Source organism: Lucilia cuprina, chromosome 5 (genome assembly GCF_022045245.1).
Source record: "Lucilia cuprina isolate Lc7/37 chromosome 5, ASM2204524v1, whole genome shotgun sequence".
In the NCBI taxonomy this organism is placed as follows: domain Eukaryota; kingdom Metazoa; phylum Arthropoda; class Insecta; order Diptera; family Calliphoridae; genus Lucilia; species Lucilia cuprina.
The window spans coordinates 48,815,763-48,831,370 of record NC_060953.1 but is presented as its reverse complement, the minus strand read 5'-3'; the positions used below and the strand labels follow the sequence as shown (position 1 = coordinate 48,831,370).

At 29.3% G+C, this 15,608-nt stretch overlaps 1 protein-coding gene across 4 annotated transcripts in view; it reads left to right on the top strand.

Annotated features, from left to right (window-relative positions):
- The first annotated feature begins 301 nt into the window (after nucleotides 1–301).
- Nucleotides 302–15,608, top strand: part of LOC111681667 (protein alan shepard-like) — a 150,340-nt gene continuing 135,033 nt past the window's right edge. For 2 of the 4 annotated variants that reach the window (XM_046951341.1, XM_046951343.1), the window contains exon 1: nucleotides 302–1,046. The gene's annotated coding sequence lies outside the window, so the exon portion shown is untranslated. The remainder of the gene's footprint in view (nucleotides 1,047–15,608) is intronic. The other 2 variants (XM_046951342.1, XM_046951340.1) reach the window with 2 other exon arrangements.

The window sequence follows — 15,608 nt, the reverse complement described above, 5'->3', positions numbered from 1 at the left end:
GTCAGTTGTTCGATTATTCGAAAGTCGATTTAAAGAACCCTAATACATAGTATTAATTTTCCATAAAAATTGATTTTTAAAGAAAACCTTAAACATATTAAAAGAGAAAATCTACAAAAGACCCCTAAAACTTTCATTCAACAAATTAGATTATTAAATACAGTAATCATGGTAACTTTCTTAATAAAATTCATTATTTTATATAAATTTTTTAATGTTCCTTGCATTCATATTCCCCAAAAATGCAATTGGCGATTTTTAACGTTGAAATGCATTTCTCCTAACACAACTTGGCATCATTGCAGCCGTCATCTTTAGTTTCGTTTGTCATTCTTTCTTTTGTTTTCTGTTTGCGGTCATTAAATTGTTTTAATAAATTATTCATAATTTACAATAAACGCGAAAAAACATACGAATATTTTTGCTATTGTAAGCTACAAGTGTGTGATGTTATAAAAAAAGTACGCGAAAAAACAAGTGAAAAATCTAATTAGAATAAATTTGCCATAAAAAAATCCAAGAAAAAGCAGGAAATTTAGTTGGTGGTAATTAGTAAAAGTGTTGTAAAACAAGTGTGAGTGTAAAACAAAAATAATAAAAGAATATAAAACACCGGTTTTTGTGAGGAAAATTGCAAACCAACAACAATAAAACTGCAGTGCATTAAAAGTGAAACAAAAAAAAAAGAAGTTCAATAAAAATCTCTTGCCTTCTGTGTTAATTAATAGATTTGCAAAATTTCTGTCCGTTTTTTTTACAACAAATTGCAACAACATAAAGAAATTCCTTTATAACAAAAGAAAAACACATAAACACACAAACAAATTAGAGAAAAAAGAAAAAAATAAAGCAACAACAACAAAAAGATAGCAAAAAAAACCAGACACCAGCAACAACAACAAAAAAGAAAAAGTAAACAAAAGTTCAATTTGCCGAGTTTTTACAATAAACTTGCCGTCAGTGTTATTGTTGTTTTTGTGTCTTTACGATAAAGTGAGCAAAAAAGTGTTGGTAAACGTTTTGTTTTTGAAAGCTGCACAAGAGAGGTAAGTGTAAACAGTTTGTAAATGATAATAAATAATAATGAAAGCTAAATGCAGGTATTAAATATAAATTCATTGAAAAATATAAATAAACCAGACCTCTGTTTAAAGGTTGAGTCATTTTTAGGGTGTATTTTGTATCTGTTTTTAAAATGGTATGAGCGTTTTTGTTTTTCAAATTAAAAAAAGGTTGTGTGTGCATGACTCAATTTTGTATTTGTCCAGATTGAGTTCAATGACAGGCCGCTAGATGGCCATCCAAGTATTGTCGCTGAGGATGTTTATGTTTACAATAAGGACGACAGACGATGTTTAAATAATTATTAACATTTTCTTTAGTTTGGAATAAATGAGTTGTTAAAATTTTTAGTTGTTTAAGTGATGGTTGATTAAAAATTGGTGTGCGTGATCACGAATATTTGCTTTGTGTTAATTCTCTCTCATTTGTAGCCGTTTTTAAGGACCTACAGTCAAAACAAAATCGAATTTTGGAGTAAAACAAAATATACACACAGATTACCACCGTCTTGACCTTTTAACCTATAGTTTTTTCAATACCAGAGGACTGGGTCGATTCTCAATATTTATACCCTACACCACTTTAGTGGGGAGGATATATTAGGTTTGTGCTAATGTTTGTAACATAAAAAACATTCGCCCTATGCCCACCTTAAAGTATACCAAGCGGCTTAGAATCGTTTTCTAAGTCGATTAAGCTATGTCCATCCGTTTTGTTGGTTGTCCATGTAAACCTTGTGCGCAAGGTACAGGTCGCAATTTTCAAGATAATTTGCTGAAATTTGGTACACACTCTTTTATTGACCCAAGGACGAAGTCTATTAAAAACTGATAAAATCGGTCCTTTATATCGCCCATACAACCGTACTCACCGAATAGAAAATTTGGGCTTATTCGCAAAACTTAGTTTTATAGAACTTTTAATGACATTACCGATTTTTGTTATGATAGAGCTTCATTTGACCCTAGCCCCCATACAAACCCCTTTCAGAAAATTACTTGAAGGTGAAAATTTACCTATAAACACTAATAAAACTTTTTAATTCTACACAAATAACTTTGAAGTAGACGTGAATTCCTTTACCAACATTTATAAAGATAGGCCCATATTTTCCCCTACTCTCATTTGAGCGCTCTCGTAAAAAATCTCCCAAAAAAGTAAAAATATTCCGGAACAAAGTTAAGCTTTATTTTTTAAAATTTCCCCATTTTTAACATACTGACTGGTGTAGGCTTCATATGGGCCGTAATGCCCAACTATACATTCATACTTGTTTTTATTCGACCCTTCTAGCGATCAATTGCGTCTTCCCTTTTAAAAAAAGTAAATTCGCTGTTTCGTTTCCGATTACTACCAAGAGGCCTCCCTCATACTCCCTATGATGCAAAGTTGGTACCTCGTTTAAATCTTTCATACAATTAAATACGGCCTCACTTCCTTATTTGATATCTTGATGTCTAAAAATACAAAATAATATGCGAAGGAGTCAGGAATAATTATACACATCTTGATCTCGACTTAAAATGCAATACGTATTTAAAATGATTGGCGCAAATTAGAAGCCTCATGGTTACGAATGATGTCAAAAAAGTTTATAAAGCCCTAAACTCTGATGCAAATCAAACAAGCATGACAAATAAAACAAATTCGTTGCATTCGGCTAGATTGCACACAATGTTAGGAAGAACACTGGAATTCTTAATCTTGATAAAAATCAAAGTACTAAATAGTAGCGATCTCAAGAATAATTCGCGAGCTATTGATCACAACAAAAATACGAATATGCTACAATCAGCTTTAGTATACGATGTCGCAAAGTACTCGCTAAATTTTGGTATCTGATGAAATACAAATGCAAAAGAATTAGATACAGATCTGTCATAATGTAATATTTTGCTGATTACCCATCGCAGGATTCTAAGATTTTTTTTGCGTACCTAACATAGATAATTTATTATAATGAAAAAAAAAAATGTATTTATTAAATATAACATCATTAATATGCCTACAAACTTAATTATAATAATCAACATGATTTAAATCGATAATGTTCGTATTCAAAACGACAACATCTCTTTAATTAATAGTTTCCTTATTACTTAATAATTTCCCTAGAAAAGCTGTTATTATAAAAATAAACTTTACTGCAAACTAACAGCAGGAGGTGGGCAACAAGCAAAATGAGGTAAATGATAATGTTGAACAAGAGAAAAATGCAAAAAAAAACACACGCCACTTGATAAAAGTGATTTTTTGTCTGACACCATTTTGTTTTACTTGTTAATATTTCCGGTTAAATTTTTTATATATATTTTATCTTAACTTACACAATGTAAACTCGTAAATGTATGTATGTAACAAGGATAATATTACAGGCATACACACATACATATAAATTTTGTAAAGTGTACCACCTTTACATGTAAGTACATACATACGTACATATGACAAGTATTCTGGCAGCACGAAAATAACTGTTAACAAATGAATGATTAAATTGATGATGGGTCTTATGGAAGTTTTCATCACCCTAATAGGTGCTAAAACGTAGCGTGTAACAGTTCTTAACAAAAGCATAATAGGTGTTTCGCTGTTATAACAACAAAGTGGTGAAATATTTATATATATTCATCCTTCTACTCGATCATATGGGCCAACTGATAGTTATATTTCCCTCATGTTATGATGATTACGGAAAGTGCAAGTTTCGTTACTTTTTTAACTTTTGCATTTTTTTTTTACATTCAGTGGCTTGTTTCTTTAGGCCATAAAGCATATGAAAATATTTTACGACAAAAAATCTTTCTCTTTCTAGATGAGATGAAACAGCATCAGCTGCTTCAAGTATCCTTGTTATGAATATACATATTTCGTTATATTTTTTCCATAAGTTTTGTTTTTCTTTAATAACAAGAGTTCTGTTTTGCCTCCACTGCAGCAATTTGTTGTCCAGAGTTTCATAGCAAAAAAAAAACACACAACTTTACAAAATGGTTGGTAAAGTCGAAAAAAAACACACAAAATGGTTTCATTTTCGACTACAACACGGTTGAGGAGAAGAAAAAAATTGTGTATTTTATTGTCAATGTTCTTTACGGTGGTATTAAAAAGTTCTATATGCTGCAGTAAGTACACAACCACACAATGTTGCTGCTGTTGCAGTTGTTGTTATTGTTGTTGTTGGCTGCAGCATGTATTGTGGATGCAAAAAGTGTTGTGGCATATGCACATTAACACTTTGTACGGATATAAGTTTGTATGTCTGTTGGATGTTTATTAAACCATGAGTAGCTTATTTTTTTATAAAAGTACACATATGTAAGTATCTGTATCTGTTCGGAAGATATTGCTATAGGGGTCGTGAGATAAGTTTCGGTGTCACTCGAAAGTTTTTATGAAGATGTAGTTTAAAATCTTATGTACTTAGTTAGTTAGATAGTTAGTTAGTTGGTAAATAGATAGATAGATAGTTAGATATATATATAGATAGATAGATAGATAGATAGATAAATAGATAGATAGATAGATAGATAGATAGATAGATAGATAGATAGATAGATAGATAGATAGATAGATAGATAGATAGATAGATAGATAGATAGATAGATAGATAGATAGATACTTATTTAGAAAGAAGAATCCTATTACTATGTTTAAAATTTTTACCAGAGTCTCAGGTGTTAATCATACATACAACCTCCCAGCTAACATACTAGATCGGGGCAGCTATTTGTTGAACTTTGACAAGTTTTATAAATATAAAATTTTTTCAAAAACAACTTTAAACAAATATTTATCACATATTCTACGTTTATGCGAATAAAAAAACACAACATTCAGACAAGAGTTACATATCTCTGCCCAAAACATACAAATTATATAAACATAACCTGCAGTTTTAAGTTGTTTCCATAAACTTGTCTAAATTAAAAAGCAAAATAGTAAAATTTTTCTGGATCTAGGATCCTGCCAATATAAGACGTGTTCGCGCGAGATACTTTCAATTGACTTAAAGAGAATATTTAAAAGTAAATTGTTACACAAACTTTTTTCGGTCGAATATTTCATTGATTTATTTATTAAGGATTAAATCATTTCAATTCCCTTGATCTACTGGGTATATTATATTCCCAATATATGCACATATGTATCTATGTGTGTGTATGTTGGTATGTGTAATAGCGTGTGAAAATCGGTAACTTTTACGCTACTTACTTTTTAATATTACTCTTTATAGGAGTTTCTCAATCTTTTTTTCTTTTTGCTTAACTTTATTATTATTTTTTATTCTTGTTAAAGATTTTGGCTTCTTCACTTTACGATTTTATCATGCATATCAAGAGAAATGCGGATATTTTTCTTTACATTACACTTATTGTTATTGCAGCAGCTACTTGTACTGCAACTATAAATACACAACCACATACACATATAAATATATAGATTTTTGTTTATACACGTGAATGGGGTTTCCTAATAAACCAATTTACCAGTACTTTAGCAATATTTTTTATTAAACAACATGAGTTTTATGCACAAATAACTTATGTCCAGTTTTAAAAAACTTGTAGCGGAAATGTTTCTGATCAATATTATTTTAATGTTGTCATTTAGCTTTAAAAAAGTTAATGAAATTTCCACATCACAGACAATGTTAATGTTGTTGCAGTAGGTGCATCATTTATTATAAGAACATTGTCTTATTTATAAAATTTTCTTCACATACCTTTCTTCAGCTTAAGACTCGACTTTAGTTCCAAGAAAAGACTTGTCTTTATGTCTTTAGACTCGACTATAGTCTCGACTATAGACTCGACTATAGACTCGACTATAGACTCGACTATAGACTCGACTATAGACTGGACTATAGACACGACTATAGACCCGACTATAGACTCGACTATAGACTCGATTATAGAATCGATTATAGACTCGACTATAGTCTCGACTATAGACTCGACTACAGTCTCGACTATAGACTCAACTAAAATCTTGACTATAGACTAGACTAAAGTCTTGACTGTAGACTCGACTAAAGTCTCGAGTATAGACTCTACTATAGACTTAATTAAAGTCACGACTATAGACTCAACTAAAATATTGACTATAGACTCGACTATAGTCTTGATTGTAGACTCGACTTAAGTCTCGACTATAGACTGGACTATAGACTTGACTATAGTTTCGACTATAGACTCGACTATATTCTCGACTATAGTCTCGACTATATTCTCAACTATAGTTTCGACTATAGACTCGATTATAGTCTCGACTATAGACTCGACTATAGTCTCGACTATAGACTCGACTATAGTCTCGACTATAGACTCGACTATAGTCTCGGCTATAGACTCGACTATAGACTCGATTTTACATTTGACTATATGGATATGGTATTAAACCACAAAGAAAGTTAAGTATTACTATAGACTTTAATATAGACTCGACTTTAGTTTCAAGTCTCAACTATAGGCTTGATTATAGAATCGAATAAGACTGCTCTGTATACTCGACTACAGACTCGGGCACACAGTAGACTATACAGAGTCGAAGCAACCAGTCTAAAGTTAGACACTATAGACAGTGAAGCCTCTACAATAAACTCTATGGCTATAGTATTACCAGTAGTAATCATCTGCCATTTCCTATTGCATACTAATTTTGAATACTCTGACAAGCTTCCTTAACTATTTGGATTAAATTTCTTTGTGGTTTATTGGGATTTATTGCGATATAAAATATTCGCTGCAGTAGATGTCTTAAAGAATTTCTATTATTTGACATATGTAAATGTATTCATACATATGTACACAGCCATATGTAAAACTAAGAATCTGTCAAAAATGTTTAAAGTAGACATTGAAATAAATACAATAATAAAATATTTATATGTATTTCTGTATACATATCTTCTGGTTTCTAGTTTTATATTCTTTTAGATTATTACCATTACATTTTAAGTAGATTTTTGTAACTTAAATAGAAAATAATATGTTTTGTAAGGAAATTTAAGGGATTTTGAAATTTTGGAAAATATTTTAACGATTATTTTTAAATCATAATTTATCTACTAGGGAAAGCATTTCGTATTAGGTTTCTCTGCAATGGTTAAAGTTCTCATTTAGTTTACAATATCTGTTGCATAAGTAGTTTTTTTCAATTCATCATTAAGCAGTCACTCTATGTAAATCAGGCATCGGCAAAGAGTATGAAATGTGTTCTTTGTCATATATGCTAATACACTAGAGAACTTAAAATAACTCTTTGTTTATCTCTGTTTAAAAACATTTTCATGTTATAGGCTAAACTCTAATATATTAGTAATGAATATTAATAATATTTAAAATTTAACTTATTACTTGGTAATAAAAGCTTCCATTAAGTTATTTCACATTTCAACAATAGTATGCAATTCACTTTTATTTCAAGAAAACAACAATTTTCAGCTCATAAACAGCAAAACACAATAAAATCTCAAATCTATATAGAAAACTTTTTCATAATGATAAACTTTTGTTAAATAAATTCAAAAAGTTCTGTTTTTATAACAAATGCAAATACATTAAAGCAATTTAAGTGTCACCTCAATGTGATGCTAGAAAAACAAAGATGCAAGAAACGAAAACGTGAAAATAAAACCTACACAAATAATATATATAAATACGAGTAAATCTTAAGGAAAAAACACTTTTCTCCAGTTTCCTTTAACAACATTTTTAGTTTTTAATTAAATTAAACAACAAGTAAGAGCAAAAAAAAAACTAAAACACATGAATAATAATATTATAAACAACAAAACAACAGAACGAGAAATATATACTAAAATATGTAAATCTTTAATCTTACGAAAAATGTCTTACACGTGTTTTGTGCTACAAAAACTCTTTTTTTTCTAGTCGAAGTGCCAAAAAACAGGACATTTGTTACCAGCGTTTTCGGTCTTTTTAGGAAAAACTTAAGTTTTTTTTTTCCATTTGCAAATAAAGTGTTGACAAAATTTTTGTTATAATCGGTTAGACGAACTTTTAGGGGGTTTTATTTTATGTAAGTTTTACAAATAAAGCTACATTTGCCTTACAGTCGAATAATTATACTGGTATACATAGTACTTTTACAAGTTTAAGTATAATTATTATATGTCCCTAATGTATGGATACATTTGAGTCATTTTGATAGACACAGGCTGTAATAATTTAAGATCAAAGAAATTAAAAAATTTTAAACCAAAACTTCTGCAAGTATTAAGTATAATTGTAGACTCAGCATTACCGTGAAATTGTTACACCCTTCTTTTGAAGCTACAATATTAAATGTTTGGCGTTTAATTTGTCAAATTTATGAATAAACATTTGTTTTGAATAGAAAAGTAACGCCCAATTTTGATTCACTTGTATGTAAACAATTGTTCAACAAGATTTTTTGCAGTTCATTGCGAAAACGAAAAGAAAATGTTGTTTTAATGACCACCTTTAGTTTCAGCCTTACAAATATGCCTGAGACTAGCCTAGACTAGACTAAAGACTGAACTATATAATGGACTATAGACTAAACTAGACTATAGACTGGACTATAGACTAAACTAGACTATAGACTAGACTATAGACTAGACTATAGACTAGACTATAGACTAGACTATAGACTAGACTATAGACTAGACTAAAGACTAGACTAAAGACTAGACTATAGACTAGACTATAGACTAGACTATAGACTAGACTATAGACTAGACTATAGACTAGACTATAGACTAGACTATAGACTTGACTACAGACTAGACTACAGACTAGACTAAAAACTATACACTATGCCATATTTCTGTCTATACATTAAGCTATAGTCTAGACCTAATACTGGACTAATTGCAAGAATATGAATAAAGCCTAATATTTTCTATGTAAAAATTAAGTTTTGTGGGAAAACTTACTTTTAGAACTTTACCTTAAGTCGTATATTTAGTGGAAGCTGCTGGCTCGTTTTTGCCAATTGTAGCATCCTTGTCTCTCTTACATTTTTCATATTACTCGTACAAGGAAATGTTTGTTTATTTGACTTTATTGTTGTTGTTATTTTTCTTATCGTACCTCTAGTTTATTTACTCATGTCGCCAAAAAAAAAAAAAATAAAATAACTACAAGTTATAAAAACACATATACAACCCTGCAGTTTGGAAAAAAAATTCAGATAAGGCTTCCCATTAGAATACTTGGAATAACAAAAGTGGCGCTTAACTCTTTTTCGTAGTACAAAGATTAAATATTTTCCAAAGAAATTTATCAAAAATTCCACTAATGCATTGATACCTCTAATAACTATCGGGTTTACACTTTTCTTAAACAAATTACGTGTTTACCTCGTATGACAAAATTACAAGGATTTTTATTATTTCTTTTTTGGTATTATATGTATATATATTAATTCTAAGTGTGAATATATAATTATCATTTTTGTCACTGTTGTAGTTGTTGTTGCTTTTGCTGCTGCTATTACCATTTTTGTTAATGTTGACCTGCATATTTAGAGCTTAAAATGTTTTAAAAAGGAAACAAAATAAAAATCTTATAATTTGTTTGTAAATTATAAAATTCCTTTCATATACATTGCTATTGTTTTTAACACTCTGTTAACTTTTTCTTTCATTTTGTTTTTGTTGTACATTTTTGAAAGTTGTCTTTGTTCAAATAACTGTCACGAATAAAATTTTTAATTATGTTCTAAATATGAGGACTATTTGAAAAGGATTGTCGTCTACGCTTGAGTTAATTAAAAAAACATTTAAATTGTCATGATGTTGATTATGCAAACTAAGTTCTTAAGTGTTGAGTGATTTTTGTTGTATTTATTTAAAGGAAGAATCATGGTATTAAAGATTTTTGTTATTTTCTCATTTGGAAGTTTTTTTAAGGAACTACAAGTGATCGTAGAGATTAGTCAATAGTCTTAAAATTGTATGAACTAAAATTTAGTCTTGACTATAGTCTAGGCTATATTTTAGGTTTTAGCTTAGCTTGTTTTGACTTTTTATACATGTGTACTAAAAGGATAACTAAAGTATAAACTAGAGTATAAACTAGAGTATAAACTAGAGTATAAACTTGTGTTTAAACTATAGCTCATAGTATGGACAAAAGTCACGTCTGTAGATTTGATAATATATAAAGCTAGAGCCTTGACTATAGTCTAGGATGTAAACTTTATTATATTCTGAAGCCTTGACTTAAGTCTAGACTATAGTGTGGCCAATAGGTTAGTCTACAGTACTGACTATAGTCAAGACTATTGACTAAACTATAGTAAATGCCATATACTAAACTATACTCCAGACTGTAGACTAAACTAAAGACAAGGTTAAGTCTGTAGCCTTGACAATAGATAAAACTGGAGCCTTGATTGTAGTCTAAGATTTAGTCTTGATTATAGTCTAAAGTCTAGACCATATTCTAGTTTATAGCCTTGACTAAAGTCTAGTCTGTAGTCTGGGCAATTGGTTAGTTCAAAGTACTGACTATAGTTAAGACTATTAACTAAACTGTGGTCAATAGTATAGACTAAACTATACTCCAGACTGTAGATTAGACTAGACTAATGAGAAGATCATAGACTAGACAAAACTCAAGACTATAGAATAGGCAATTATGTCTGGTCATACTATAGATAAAACTTTTGTCCAGACTATAGACTGGACTGACTACAGAAAATATTTGTCAATATTGTAGACTAAACTATTGTTTGTATTATAGTCAAAAATGTTTTCCTGAATATCGAGAATAGTTTAGATTATAAATTATAAGATTACTAGACTACAATATACTATAGTCTACATTTTACTGCAATCTAGTCTAGTCTAGTTTTTAACTAGTCTTTTATATTGAATAAAGCACATTCTTTACTATGATCTATTTTATAGTCTAGTTGTTTAAAATATTTAATAAAAAGCAACCTTAGAAGAATTCTACAACAATGTTAATTTATAATTTTTATTTTCATTGCATTTTTATGGGTATACTCGTAATTTTCAATTAATATACATAAGCAAAAAATGACTTAACATATACATGCAAACATTTCTGTATATTAATAATAAGTTTCCTTTAGTACATGCACTTGTCTTATAAGTAGCTATATTTATATTTACAACCATGTCTGTCCATCACTACTGTCTGTCTATCAGATAGAGTACTCATACGTACATGTATCTATCTATACGTGTGCTTAGATTTGTGTGTGTGTGTGTCTGTAGACCCCTTTTATGAATTTTCATTTGCGAAAAAGATTGCGTTTTCATTTTCATTTCTCCTCTTTTAGTACTAAACACTCTTCTTAATCTTTTTTGCCTTAACTGAATGTTTCCGCTGGTGAGACTTACTGACTGCATGTCTGTCTTTCTCCGATGGCTTGTGAGACGTCGAAAAGGGGAGTTTTTGTTTCTTAATTTTACTGCAATTTTAAAATCACTGCAGTTGATTGCAGGTATTTTCATCTCCTGTTTGTCTGGGTGTAGAAATTTCTTATTTTTTGCACATTTTGTTTTTGTTTGAAATAAATCTTTTGCTTATAGTGTTTACAGTAGCTATTAACTATCTCCTGTTACTTTAAATTCTTTTTGAAATGAAAAATCTCTCATTTTATAGCTACATTCATTACACATACTAAATGTACATACATATGTATGTATCTATGGATGTAGGCACCCATCCTAGTATATAGTTAAACAAAAACCGTTTCTTTTGTTAAATTTGCTAAATTATAGTAGACAAAAAAGGAACAATACAAAAATATGTTATTTAAAAAAAATACAACATAAAATAATGAATAACGAATCCTTCAATAGTCTTAAAGGATTCGGTTCACAGTTCTTAAGTTCAAGTTCATTTCTATTTTAGTTCTAGTTAAGTTCTAGTTCAGTTATAGTTCAGTTCAAGTTCAGTTCTAGTTCAGTTCTAGTTCAGTTCTAGTTCAGTTCAAGTTCTAGTTCAGTTCTAGTTCAGTTCTAGTTCAGTTCTAGTTCAGTTCTAGTTCAGTTCTAGTTCAGTTCTAGTTCAGTTCTAGTTCAGTTCTAGTTCAGTTCTAGTTCAGTTCTAGTTCAGTTCTAGTTCAGTTCTAGTTCAGTTCTAGTTCAGTTCAGTTCTAGTTCAGTTCTAGTTCAGTTCTAGTTCTAGTTCAGTTCTAGTTTAGTTCAGTTCTAACTATTTTTATCGCCTCAGATTTAATATATTATAATGTTATATTGCAATATGCATATGTGTGTATAAAATGGGATCCATGTTCCCAATTTAATGTACAAGTTGAGAATCTTTCTGGATAAGGGGCGAATACATTATATTGCATAAAACACTTCTCTAAGTGTCTTCATTGTAAGTCGACCATATATTGTTTTCCTTTTTCGTTTTTTTCTTCTTTCTACTAAAAAAATTCTTTACGTAACTTAATCTTATTATGAAGATTTAAAAACTATATAACTATGTAAGTATACACAAATATGCAACATGCATTTATGTATCTATTTTCATGTAAGTTTTTTGTTCCAATTCAGCTTTTACTATTTTCTATCTACTTTTTCGGAATGAAAGAAACCCTAAAATTTTTGATACAAGATTATCATTTTACTTAAGATTTCAATTTGAATACTTTATGACATTATGAGTTTTAATTAAAAAACATATTTTCTTTTTTCTTCCCTAAAAGCAGGGGTAGACAAAGATAATTATTATTAATTTTTTTTCGAAAAATTATAGTAGTAATATAACATTAATACTAGGGATTAACGTTTTGTTCATGATGATGTGCATAAGGAATAAATATATGTTTTTAGTTTTTTTTATAAAGATTTTTCTTTAAAAAGATTTTATTTTCTAGGATAATGCTATTTAGGTTTATTATACAATATTATATTTTAATAAGTTTTGTAATGAAAATATAGGGTTTCTTTTTAAAAATTATTTTTGTTATATCAAATGTAAATAAAATAATAAATATTTTTGCTCTTATTCATAAATATTTATCAAAGATTTATAAAATAAATAAAAATTTGATTTATAAACGTTTGATGAAGACCATTTAGTAATAGCATTTAAGTTGAATTGTACTTTGAATCAGATATACTTAAGCCATTTATTTTTGAATAAAATTATGGACATTTAAGTCAAATTTCGAAGAGGGCTAGGGTCAAATGAGGCCCTATAATTATAAAGTTCATGGGGGTCATCAAGGCTAGTAGTATAGTATGTTTATGATTAACATCGGTCCATTATTTCACCAAGACCATGTGTCCGATCTTAACCATTCTCAATAGGCTCCGTCCCTAGTACAATAAAAGATGTACTGTACGAGGGTTCAGTTGTGTGGGGGTAGGTGAAATAATTAATCGATCTTAACCATTCTCAATAGGCTCCGTCCCTGGTACAATAGAAGATCATGTACCAAATTTTATTGAATTATCTTCAAAATTGCGACCTGTAGTTTAATTACAAAGTTTACATGGACGGACGGACGGATAGACGGACATAACTAAATCGAAACAGAAAATGATTCTGAGATGATTGGTATACTTTAAGGTGGGTGTGTAGGACCAATAGTATTGTGCGTTACAAACATCAGCACAGACCAAATATACCCTTCCCACTAAAGTGGTGTAGGGTATAAAAATTGGAAAATTTTATTTTTTTTTTACATTTTCTATAAAAATATATCTTGGTGTATTTTATAATCGAATTTCGTAAAGCTCCTGAACTTGCAGGTGTTGTAGTTAATATTTGTTGCAGTAAAGATTTCAATAATTTATAGCAAATAAAAGTATAGTCCTTTTTACATTCACAATATAAATTCTCCAAACAAGAGATGCCTTTAAACTCATATTTAGTACATAACTACGTGTTAAGTGAGCTGCTTTTGTTTCTAGAGGAATTCCACACCAAAGGAATGTTACCGGTACCCAGTTTTAATATCTTAATTGTCGTCGTATACCATAAAATATTGAATATCCTTTTTAAACTATGACCATGATTTACAACAATTTATTAAAGTTTACAAAAGTGTTGAGTTCTTATGGTTTGTAAGGGATGGCGTCCTCTAACACACTTTCACCCACTTACTATACGGGATTGGCTTATCTAAAACTTTAAACACATAAAACTACAATAGTTTAGTTTTTCAAATTCATGTTTTTTTTTTGGTTCCTATTTTTGCTGTTTTGTTGGGAATAAATAGTCGAACGAACGAAGGAACAACTTTGTTTTGTTTCTCTCAAGAATTAAATGGTTTGTAAAGAATTTCTTTCAATCTTCCTAAACTCTTGTGTGTTTTTGTATGAATATATGTGGTTTCGTTGTACTAAAACTATTTTAAGTATTTGTTGCCAAGTGAATTTTTGTCCTTTTTTCTAGTTATTGTTGTTGTTGCTGCTGCTGGTGCTGCTGTATTGGCAAATATGTTTAATATAAGTATAAAATATGTATAAATTGTAAACGAGCAGAGAGTCGAGATGTGAGAAACATCCTAGATTTGCGTGTGGGCTGGTCTTTAGATTCACAGACGCCACAAAGGTCATAAAATATGCTACAGAGTCGTCATGTGGTTTGTGTGTTTTTTCGTAGAGTATTGTTTGTTGTCCTTATCGATGTCATCATGTGCGTGTAACGTTAGGAAACTTACTTAAATTCAAATTGTTCCCATAGAGTGGTAAATACTAGCTGGAAAAAAATAAAAATCATAAATATATTAAATATAATTTCTAACAAAAAATCAAACACAATTCATTCCATAACTTAACACATAAAAGCTGTTTTTTTTTTTAAATTTCCTGACAGTCTATTGCGATCAAGTTAGCAAATCTTGTTAAAATGATTTATTGACATCCTGTGTTCTTGTTTCTTGATTTGTAAGTTGCAAAAAATATTTCAAAATCAATTCTTGTTTCTAATACCCAAAAAGTAAAAAAACCTTTATTCAGTCTTGACCTAAATTGAAAATTTATGTTTCTTTTATAACTTTCTTAAACAATAAACAACATCTTCATTATTTCACATGAGTTGTGTTTGTGAGTGTGCGAAAAAAATAATCTTAATCCTTAAAATAAACCTAAAGTCAGACACAAATTAATAGAGTGTTTCTTTGTGTTTTACTTACATACATTTCCTGCTACTATTTTATACATCAAAAATATTTTCTCTTTAGTACGAGTTAGTAAACTTTAGGAAAAGGTGTTGGAAAATCCTAAGACTTAATAACTTTTCTTATATTTTGTTTTTTTTTTACATAAAATATTGACACAAAGCTAACAAATGGAAAGATTTATCATATAACACGTTTACATGCGTATGCTGTGTGATAAGTTTTAAACCAGAAGAATTTTAAATAAAATTCTTATAAAAATAAAATTATTTAAAATAGAATAGAAAATTATAGAAAAAAAGAACTTATCGAAAATTGTCTATATTCAATTGTATAGTCTAGTGTAGTCTATAGTCTAGTCTATAGTCTAGTCTATAGTCTAGTCTATAGTCTAGTCTATAGTCTAGTCTATAGTCTAGTCTATAGTCTAGTCTATAGTC